Below are 6,209 nucleotides of genomic sequence, written 5' to 3' on the forward strand. Positions count from 1 at the left end.
CTTTGATCTGACTCCTTGATTGTGGGACTGCTTTACTCTGCTCATTGTGTACTGTTTTCAGTGTTCAACATGCATGTAGCCCCTTGTTTCAGTTTTGCCAGACTGACGCCCCTACAGCTGCTCCCGGCATGCTCTTCTGTACTCCTCATTGAACCATGCTAATACCCTGCCTACTATTATCACCAGCACTCAGAAAGTCCTTTAGATGAATAGTGATGAAGGGATATCAGTGCTTTCAGGAGATGAAGACTGAGGGCAGAACTTGGGTGGAAATATTCTTGTGGTCAAGGCCAGCATTTATTGCCATCCCTAAATGCCCTTGAGGAGATACTGGTGAGCCACCCTCTTGAAATGCTGCAACCTTTTTGACAAAGGTTCTTCCAGGGAGGGAGTTCCAGGATTTAGACCCAATGATTCTGAAGGAACAAGAATACATTTCCATCTAAAGGACTTTCTGAGTGCTGGTGATAATAGTAGGCAGGGTATTAGCTGCATCCCCAAAAAATTAATTAATGAATAAACACTTCAACCAGAATAGCTTAATTTTTTGTATACAAAGGCAAACTGAACCGAGTTGCATCATCAGGACAGGCTAAGCTTGCCAGGTGCAGCGCCCTAACCTATAAAACATTGCATGTGAGTTGATCTTAATTGAAACTTGCAGATTTAACAAACTGTTTTGGGGCATCGACCTTAGACTGGCAAAAATATTGACACAAGCATATATTGCTTCCATGATGTTTGCTGGCTCCAAGTTCCAGGGTGTCATGGGACCTCTGGTTTTTGGCAAGCAGCCCCAGTTTTCTCTCTGGGTCTCTGTGCTTGTGTTCCAGTTTTGGGACCAGACCTCAAGGTGTTACAATAATCTGTTGCTATATTTTGTAGAATTTCTTCATCATTTCTGCTCTTACATTCTGTGACTTTAATTTTCTACTATAGTTGCTTTTTGCTTATATTTGCATTTATAATTCACTACAACAATGTAGAGGGGAAACCTTAGCTGAGACTCCTTGATCTACCTGTTTGCTATCCCTAAGATGCTATCTTTACATTCAAGAAAAATAAGGAATGTAGTTTGGCCACATTGTGTAAAGTGTATGGTGATTGAGATGATATCTCCTGGGTGATTCAGCAGTTCCCATCAAAATCTTTTAGTTTTATTTTTAGGTTTGGTTTGGTTTAGGTTTTTGTTTTCTTATTATTTAAAACATAACCAAAGATCTAATAACAGACCCAAGTATCTGGAGTGCTGTTTGGGTCCCCAGTAAGAAATTGCAAGGGAGTTTAGGGAGTCCAGGCCCTTGGTCCTATTCCTGATACAAACACTCTTCCTCTTCTGATATGAGTGAGGTGGATGGTGCATTGGCTCAGTCAGGGGTATTGCTCCTTGCAACTGGTATGTTGTGTGTTGGTATCTGCCTTCATGCCCTCAGCCAATGGGCATTTGTAGCAGCAGGGTGGCATTGTAGTCAAAGGGAGAGTGAAGTCTGATTCACTGCTGTTGTTGTGAATAACCTGCTCTCTTTTCTGACACAACATCCTTTCTAGGTGGTAATTGCAGCCCTTTAAGAGAGGCAGGCCTTATTTTCCGTCTCTTTGTCTCTCATTCTCCATTAATAAGGTATAATGAGAGAGTGAGCGTTTGCAGCTTAAGATAATGTTTCAGCTTCACGGAGTGTAGAGATATTGGGTTCAATCAGGTCCAGTTTCTGATGAATGTGATATGGGTCAGTGGCAACACAAGATGTCACTGTGTACAAACTAGTTTTTAGCTCTGGTTGCCTTCTGTAGCCAAATGCAGACAAACATGTTGAATTGAGAATACTTACTTGTGAGAATTGTGGCAGTAGCTGCATCTAACATTAGTTTAAAAAGGCAACAACAGGGTAAAGGGGTCCTTCAGATCACATGAGTCTCTTGCTAAGCTAAATGAGAAAGCGTTTGCTAGAAAGTTAAAACATTCCATTGTGGTAACCAAACACCACTGGGTAAACTGGCAACAGGATCCTCTATAATCAGTTACAATTCTGAGGAGGAAAAGGGATCCAGACTATTCACACAGACTTTTTATTGTATTAGGGTATAATATCAAAAAACAATGAGCTTAGTAACTGCAGCAAAAAGATTGTCTATGTAATGTCCCAAATGTAAATTAAGGTTTGATTTAGGAAGAGGAAAAAAAATGATTGCTGTGACAAGTTTAAAATCTCTAACATTGCATCCGCAATCACAAGCATAGTTTTGTCGTAAACATTTTGAGACAAGCTGGTGTTTCATTATTAAAATAAAATGTTTTAACTTTCCCTGCAGACACTTTATCATTTAGCTTATGAAGGCACATTTCACTAATATCGAGGACACACTTTATCATTTTACTAATCTCGAGGACACACTTTCCCTGCCATTTACTTTTAAGAGAGGCAGGTTAAAGATCAGAATTGATCTCCACATCATCATTTTACTCCAGACTGACGGATGAGAGATTCCTTTGTTAAAATCAGTGGCCAAGATAGACTGGGGTCAGTAAGGCCCCCTAATGATATCGACTGTGGTGATTAGGACTTTAGAAGTTTGTCTCCTTATTACACTCATATCCTGCTGTTTACCTCTGGATGGAGTCAGTGAATCTGTGCCCATACTGGCTTATCCTTCATACTGGGCAAGTTACCATTCCCCAGCTCCCAGCCAGCTCCTTTCTGTGAAGTTTCCTGTGTTCACCCCCATCTACAGTCAGCTGAGCTCACTGATTATCAGGACCCTACTAGAAATAATTGAAGGCAATTCAAACCTAGATTCTTGTCACCAATGTAGTGCCATTAAAGGCATGATCATAAGTAGCTCTCCATGATAGGGTGATTCTGAAATACTTTGAGGGCTACAAAAGTGCAGCAAAAGTTTTGCATCTACCTTTTCTGTGATCCTGCTCAGTGTCAATAAGTAAACTGTGTGTCATTTTTGAGCAAAATTGCCCCAAAGTGATCATTTTAATGGAACATTAGAAAATTGCAACTGAACTGGTCTTATAAAGGGCAAACAAAAAAAAAACAGATGACTTTTTTTCTATGATGTCGATACTTACTTTCTGACAAGGACGGGAAGCGAGGAGTTACAAACCATTGTTAAGCTATGGCTCAGAAGACCAAAGTTCCGTGACTTCCCTATGAGGTTTTTTTAATGTTATGTAAACAGACTCCAGAAGAAGCAATTATCTTCATTACGTTGTAGGTTGGAGCTATTTGGAATAGTTCACCATAGGGAGTATTTGAGTAGATAATGGATCAAATTTCAGGTTCAGTTCAATGGGACATTATACTCATCGGGGCCACTTAAAAGAACCTCTCAGCTTGGCACCAGCAAGATTCTCTAGTGAATTCTCTTGATACCTACTTGGACAGAGCAGATGTAAATACTTCATTTATTGTTGTACATTTCACGCTATATGGTGTAATGATTCTGCCACTAAACGGTTACCATAACAAAATAATACGTCAAACCAGGAGTAGGCCAATCCACCTCTCCTGTTGCGATTAATTTAGATCATGGCTGATCATTTACCTCAGTGCCTCTTTCCTGAAATAAAACCATATCCCTTGATTCCATTCATATCTAAAAAAATCTATTGACCTCTGTCCTGAATATAAACGGTGCCAGAGGAGATCTATCACTGTTTTCCGAGTAAGACACCCCAATGCTATATTTGAGGAAAAGCATCATCTTGTGAGTCACTTTAGTTCTGATAACCAAAGTAATCTGTCACAAGAATATTTCCACTCAATGTTCTAACGGTCTTCATCTCCTAAAAACACTGATATCCCTTCATCACTATTCATCTAAAGGACTTTCTGAGTGCCGTTGGTAATTCACAGTGGACAGATGGAAGGTGTCAGAGCTGAACCTGATCCTGGCCAGATGTGCAAACATTTCAGTGGGCTTGCTGGATAACACCCGCTGATTGTTCTCTCCTTTTTATGGAGGCCAGTGCTAACATCTTCGTTATAACCTAGTTGAGATCAGCTCCACAAGACAGGCCAAGATCGAGGATTTAGAATCAAGCCATCTTTATCAGGTGATGTCTTTATGCAATATAACAGAGAGGAGCTAACACATTGCCATAGGTCATGCTTGTTGGGTTTCCTATAGGGAGTTTGTTATTACAGATGTAACTATACAGCAAACTATTCCTGATTTTTGCTGAAAGAAAATCAAACTATTCACCCCAAAGAAAAATCTATACATGTCCTCCCTTAATTTCCAAATACAGACATTTTCCTGTAAGGGGACAGGCTATCAATGGATAGTAATCCACAGTGGGACCTGCAGCTGATGTTTTCTCCTCCTCGGGTCAGAACACCATTCAGATTGATGTCCATGAGATCTCAATAAAGAGAAGCTGCCATTGGCTATCAGTGTGAGCATTTTCTTAACAGTTATCACCACATTTGGCTTTGCCAGTATGTGGTTCAACCGAAACATATCACTGGGCCCACTGATAAACAAAAAAAGCTGCAGATGCTGGAAATCTGAAATAAAACCAGAAAATGTTGGGGATACTTAGTAGGTCAGGTAAGAGAAGGGGTTAATGCTTTCCTTGGAACTAGAAAAAGTTAAAAATCAGGTATGTTTTATGTTGCAGAGATGGGGGAGGAAGGAAAGGAAATGAAGGGAATGTCTGCGATAGGGTGGAGACCAAGAAAGACTGAATGGCACAAGTGGTGGTGTTGTCATGTGAAAGAAGGTGACGAAGGCATGTTAATGATAGCTGATCTGCCTGAAAGAGATGTAGATAAAAGATGAATGAAAACAGAGGAGAGAAGGAAATGAATTGTATTAGTGCTGCCACTGGCTCTCATTTGAACTGGAAAATTTCATCAGCTTTACTGCTAATTTCCACCCTGAGCTCACTTTGACACGATCCATCTCTAACTCTTTGCTTCTCTTTCTACACCTCTCTCTAGCTGAAGGGATGGGTTAGGAATCAATATCCATTATTATATCGCATTCCCTGGTCCTCACCTCCCACCCCACCATCATCCACATTCAATGGATCATCCTTTCTAAATGCTGCCACCTTCAACTGGAGGTCACCACCAGCCACACCTTCCCCTCCCCTTTCAGCGTTCCAAATGGAACTTTCCCTCCGTGATTCACTTCTCCATTCCCACCAATATGCACTCTTCTTCTTATGGTACCTTCCAATGCAACCACAGAAGACATAACACCTGTCCTTTCACTTATTCCCTTCCCACCATCCAAGAACACAGACACTCCTTCCAGCAAAACAGCAATTCATTTGTACCTCTTCCAATTTAGTGCATTACATTCAGTGGTCACATTATGGTCTCCTGTTCATTGGAGAAACCAAATACAGATTGGATGACCACTTTGTAGAGCATCTCCATTTGATTCACAAGAACAATTCTACAATCCCTGTCACTTCAATTCTAACTCCCACTCTTACTTAATCACTCTGTCTTTTCCCTCTTACACTACTCCAATGATGCCCAAGGTAAGTTCAAGTAATGGTATCCCATCTTTCAACTTCTCATTACAGCTCTCTGGACTCAACACTGAATTGGACATTTTATAACCAGCTTTTCCAGTTTGTATATCAGTACTGACCAACAGTGGCCACACTTCATTTGCTCTGAGAAGATGTGAACATCCTAAGAATGTAAAACCTACCATGTAATGGCAAGTTCTCTCTCTACTATTTGTGCTCAGTGACCCCGCACTTGATATAGAGAGTCAACTACTAACACTCCTTCGTAAACAAGGACACCGAAACAAATGTGGTTGTCATGGCAGTGCTGTAATGTGATACAAATCAGAACTACCAATTTTGTTGAGCAACACATTGAAAACCTGGAAATTGAACTTTGCTACAAACAGCAAGCTAAACATTGGCAATGTTACTGTAACACTGCAATTGAAAATTCTGTGTTACATTGGATACAGCTAATACTTTGCTGGTAATTCTGAATGCAATATTTTGGCATATTTGTGTCAAATTAAAATAGTCTTGATGGAATGTTGTTGCCAGTACAGTAAACTGTATTCTTAATAGCTCTAATGTGGCAACCTGGCATCTAAACAGAGTTAGTCTATGTGGGATGGCTTCAGAGGAAAATTATGGGTCCCAAATGAAACATGAATCTAGATCCATGTCTGAATCCTACCCTAAAGCTAATCCCCCAATCTCAAGCAAATAT

This window comes from Pristis pectinata, chromosome 13 (assembly GCF_009764475.1).
Source record: "Pristis pectinata isolate sPriPec2 chromosome 13, sPriPec2.1.pri, whole genome shotgun sequence".
NCBI classification, from domain to species: domain Eukaryota; kingdom Metazoa; phylum Chordata; class Chondrichthyes; order Rhinopristiformes; family Pristidae; genus Pristis; species Pristis pectinata.